The sequence below is a fragment of the Ananas comosus genome, linkage group 13 (assembly GCF_001540865.1).
Source record: "Ananas comosus cultivar F153 linkage group 13, ASM154086v1, whole genome shotgun sequence".
Lineage (NCBI taxonomy): Eukaryota > Viridiplantae > Streptophyta > Magnoliopsida > Poales > Bromeliaceae > Ananas > Ananas comosus.
The window spans coordinates 6,493,562-6,499,561 of NC_033633.1; positions in this window are offsets into that span (position 1 = coordinate 6,493,562).

Below are 6,000 nucleotides of genomic sequence, written 5' to 3' on the forward strand. Positions count from 1 at the left end.
ATAAGAGAGGATTTACTAATAGTTAGTAAATCATGAGAGGACTTATGTGCATATGTTGTATTATTAATTTGATATGATCAAATTATGATAAAGTTCAAATCGAATCAAATTAGGATTTGATCGATCTAACCAATTAAGGAAAGGATAAAAATTAAATCTATATTTATTCTTATCCTTAATGGTTATTATATTATTAAAAAGAGAATTATATCCCCTCTACAAATGATCCTAATAGGCCTCTCAACCATCAAAAAATTGCACTGTGTGAGAAATTAGCTCTACACCATTGAGTACTGGTCCACGGTTTGGAGTACCGGAACTTAGACAGTTCCAGTACCTAGGGCTTAGTTCCACAAAGCCCGAACATTGGATTTCTCAGTTTCTATTGTATTCTGGTACCACTCGAATCAATATCGATACAATTTGAATCAGTACTAGTACTAAGCCGAGTTCGGCAAAACTCGAGAGCTGTGCAAACCTACACTCTACTGAGTTTCGGTACCCTATTTTCATTATCGGTACTCAATACAAAAACTACAGTTTTGCATATTTTGATCTCCGAAATTTAATTTCGCATTTATAAAGCCTCAAAAGTAATTCTAAGCTCTCAAAACTTAGTCAAAACTACCAGAATAGCATAGAATGGTATTCTCATACTAGAACTCCGTAAACTTCGGTGTGCTACATGTGCAACTACTGCTATTGCTGCTGCTATCACCACTAGTTTTTATATTTTTTACTCCGACACCGTACACGTACGATGAACACATTAACCGTGTGAACAGAAAAAATTCTGAGCGTCTAGCCAGTCTGTCGCTGTCACGCCCGGGTACCAGCGGAAGCATATCCGGCACGTGCACAGACCCGCCATACACCTGCAGTATATAAGGCGTCTACGAGAAGTAAGTCGATAGGAAGTAAAACAGTCCTATCCTGATATCAGAGCAAAGTACAAGTCGATATACAACGAGTATCCAATCCGAGTCGAAATCCAAAGTGTATACAAACCATGATCACAGCAAAAAGAGAAGTAACACTACTATCATCTCAACCCCGAAAGTAAATATACATCACGGGTGTACAAAAAGAATAGATACAATGGTGGTCTCTCTATATATATATGGACATCACCCTCGGCCGTAGCCCGAGTAGCAAGGTGATCGACTAGCACGCTCCTAGTAGTCCCTAGCTAGGCGCGACTCCCTTGCCACGATCCCTAGCCTCTCCTGTAACAGGCTCTGTAAAAACAACCACCAAAAGGGCGTGAGAACTATTAACAATAGTTCCCAGTGGGTAAGCCGCCAGCCTCGGCGAATTACACCACTAGGCTCATGATGTACTAATTGAAAGCAATAACGATAATTGCATAATTAATAAGCATGATGCTAACCAGTAATGAGCATGTAATCAACATGTAATAGCATTCTGCAGTAATGAATCATTTGCATAATGGGGATATGGCAATTTCTGTAATCATGAACATAGACATGAATATAAGCACAAACATGAAAGTGACTACTGTACACTTTGAGTAATAAGCATTCATTACTGTTCTTTTTCATTAAGTACTATCCTTTCATTCACAGGGACCTACCCAAGGTAGTCCAGCNTTCCAATCACTCTCAAACTTGTCCCAACACTTGTTCTAACCTTTTAGAACATGTAGGAGTGACCCACACACCATTCCACACACTCGAACTTCGCAATTTGCAAAAGTTCAGTGTATTACAGTCGCATCCTAGACCAACTTTTAAATCTTTTTGAAATAAGGTTCCGTTGCATCTAGTTAAAGAAAATCTAGTGCTTTTCTTAAAAATCGTCTTTTCAAATAGGCCCGAAGCATGACACTATTCTTTATTTATTTTCTTTTCTTGAGTGTGTATGCCTCCCCCTTTGAGATCAATCCTCAACATTAATAATGACAAAATAATTACTGGTTGTAATTTAGAAAACAATACTAAAAGGCTAAATTACAAAAAGCCCCCTTGCACTTTAGCAGTCTCAATTATCTTTATTGTATTTAAAATTACTTCAACTACCTCTCGGCAATTTGCTATTATTTCAAATAGGTCCAACTATTTGAGATGATCATTGAACTTAGGATAAAACCATATAAAAATGAGTTTGTAGATCAAATTACTTATAAATAATATAACAGAATCATATAAATTAATAAAATTGCTCAAGAAACTATCGAATTTGATAGTATAATTAAGCAAAATAGAAGATTTTTGTTATCTAATTTTTTTATTTTTTTTAGTTACAAATTAAATTGATGGAGTATAAAACAATGTGATACATGCCAACTCTTTTAGTAAAGTTTTATAATTTAGTTTGCCAATTTTAACCATGAATTGAAAAATTAGAGGAGAAGAATTATTATTTTCGCAGGAGAAAAAATTCTCGAAGATTAATCAGAGGTATTATATTTGCTCAAAAAAATAAAAGAAAGAGCAATTGAACTGATATTACCAGAAGTAACAATAAACAGATAAACTTGAAGAAATAAAATTTGAGAAAAAAAAAAGAGGTTTCATAGATGGCGAGTTGCCAAATTAGAGAATAGTGATCCTTAATATATAGATCAATAATTGCACTAACAGAGATGGCATAGGATCCCAATAGCACAGGCAAAAAAAAAAATCACTAAATAAAGCATGGATAAATTAAGAGACACACCTCCACCAACATCATCTGCATGAAACTCATGAGCTTTATTCTTCATGTCAAATTGTTTCCTAACTCAGAGCCATAAGAGCTAGTAGGAAAGAAAGATAAGGACTTGATTAGTAATTTAACATCACCATGTGTGGACTGAAAAAAATTTAGAAAAAATAAATGAATTGGGACATTTATTGGAACTCAAAAGTATCACATATACTGATAATTTCACTTTTTTTTGTTTTGCTTATGTTCGTAGTGTCTGTTTTTCTTTCACAACCTATTTTATAGAGCTAGAATTAAACCATTATGTTATCAGCATTTGATCTTCTATAGCCTCTCATCTATAGAGCCAATACATGTGACTATTGAATCATTATTTTAACATCGTAGAATTCTAACTTGTCTTTCTTCTTCCTCAAGATTACATTAATATTGGTTACTATAATACTTTGAACATATCAATTACTAAAGTGATCCTATGGAGTTCAAGGAACGACAATTGCAACAATTTGTTGATTAGTTTATATATTTTCTTTAAGCTATGTAGAACGCAGCGGAAGTATTCGTTCGTACCTTTTTGCGGAAGCGATTCGCGCTACAACACGATGAGCCTGGATCGTAGAGGTTGGTTCACGTGTCCTTGGATCGTCCTTGAAGGTCTTCTAACGCTCCGAACTCGCGGTGGATCGAACTACAAACGAGCACGATCGCAAATCCACCGTTCAAGTCCCTCTAGAATAATAGGTTAATGGAGGATGTGGTTTCTCTCTTTTTATTTCTTATTCCCTTTTCTTTTTGTTCCGTACATTACGTTATGTGGGATCGCCCGCATATTTATAAGGGATTCCAAAATCCTAATAGCGTAAGAGATAAGGCCAAATCGGTTATTAACTGTTATCCTAATATGATTAGAATTTATCTCTAATTAGCTTTCCAATTTGAAAGCGAGATTAATCCTAATCCAATTAGATAACATAATATCCGTCGGATCGAGCCCGAACGATTCGATTTAACCGAATGCCAACAAGCTATTTTCTCTATTTTCTTTTATAAGCCAGTAGATTAAAGCGTTCACTTTGTAGGGAAAAAACTTAAGACTAGAGTGTTTAGAAACATAATTTGTTATTGCATCAATAACTTGTTAAAGTCATTGATGTGGTAGAACCACAACGTTTGATCTCTAATTAGTAATGCCATCTCTCTCAAACATCTTATCCGTGGACCGAATTTGTTTATTAGATCTCAAGGATTAAAGTTGAATAAAAGAGTAAATCCATGTCCCAAAACAATAAATAAATTCTACATTTATATGACATCGTGAGACGAAACTCTCTTTGTCCTATATTTATGTTGTTAATTGAAATTTCCAAGCCTTCGCTTGAGAATTGAGTTCACTGCTTACGATCATTCAATAATGCAACATTATAGCACCTCCATAGATCAAAAATAATAGTTGCGAATCTATAAACCCTGAGTGTAGTAAGAATAACAAAGAAACTAATGAAGAGAATTTGGTAATAGCCATGATTAACCAAATTAATAGGACTCTACCTCGACTTCGAGATTGGAGATGTAGGCCATAGGTGCGGCCTTATCCCTCCTCTTCAATGTCTCCTTATCGACAACTGCATTAAAACATATGCAAAAATGCAAGAACGATGGTATGTGACAACAACGGTGGGAGCGGCAATATCGACGAGTTCAACTGCTGCAAGGTGTACAGCGGAAGGTAAGGGAGAGTGTGATCTATGGAGACAGAGAAGAGGACCAAAAAAAAAGAAGTAGGAGGCCAATGAGTAGGCAGCGAAGGATCCTTGAAGGTATGGGAGAGAAAATGATGTGGCGGTGATGACAGAGGAGAGAGGGATCGCCCTATTGTACGAAAAAATAGAGAAGGGAAACAACCGATTTAGTTTAAAGGGAAAGGAAGATGGATGATTCGGTTTGGAGAAGGTAAGAGTGGTTCAGAGAAGTAGGACGGATCGGTTAAGAAAAGAAAAAGGTAAAGGAGGGGATAGGAACGGTTCAATTCAGAAAGATGGTTCGGTTCAGAGGAGGGAGAGATGAAAGTGAAGGAGAGACCGTCACATGGCAAAATTATTGATATAAATTAATAGATAATAGATTAGTTTTTGTAGAAAAGAAAACAAAAAAGGAGATAGAAGGCGTGAATTCTTATTTCTTATCATATTTTGTAAATCTTTGACACCTCTTGATAGAAATGAAAAGAATATTATTGTATCCTTATTATGAGCCCTTTTTGCTTGTTGGTTCTGCTTTTCGAGAAAAATAATGAAAATAGAAAAAAGAATAAGAAGAAAAGGGGGAAGAAAAATAAAGGAGATTATATTACGAGAATAGATATGATTTTATTTGCAAAATAAAAAAAAAAATAGAATGAACTTATTAAAAAATAATAAGTAAATTAGTGTAAAATGACTATTTAGATAAAAATGATCTTTTTACGTTAAAAATTTTACGGATCGTGTTTTTACAAAAAATAGGTCATTTTTTGGATTTTACAGATTCGATTCGAATTTTTAATAAACTGACTAAAGTACTCTTTATCCTATCTTTCTCTCTCTTTTTTCTTTTACCCTCTCCCTCTCGTTCATTTTTCTCCTTTCGATTCGTCTTCTTATCTTGCCCACATTTCTGTCGATGATGGCTCGAATATGGCACATATCGCCGAAGTGAGGCTGCAACAAAGCGCGTGATCATGGACAGCAATAGGCGCAAAAATACCGTAGGATTTAAAGATGATGGGAAAGGAGAGAGCGTACCGCACGATTTAAAAATTTAAGGACAATGAGGCGTAATGGCGAAAAAGGCACAGATAGAGGGTGGAAGAAAAAGAAGAAGAAAAATAAAAAGAAAAAATAATACATTTTTCAAAGAAAAAATAAAAAAATATTTTTTTTTTCTCTTATGAAGGCTAGTCAAAGTTATACTGTTTGAGCTTAAATTGCACAATTTTAAACTTTTTGAGATTAAATTGTATTACATAAAATAAAAATTATACAGTTTAGTACTTGAGTTGAACTATTTGAAAGTTGCAACTTAATTTTAAATAATTGAGACATGCAGAAATGCATAGCCGGAAAAAAAAAATGATCGAAATATGCAAAAAATATTCAAAAGAAAAACATTTTCACTCCGTTTCTCCTCTTTCACTCCTTTTTGGCTTTATCCCAATCTCAAATGAATTTGCGTCGCACTCCAACCCGAGCCCGAAGAAATCTAAAAAAAAAAAATAATAGAAGAAGAAGAAAAAAAACAAAGAAAAACAAAGCGACGTCATTCGGCTGCATCAAGCGGACGGTTGTTCGGACACGC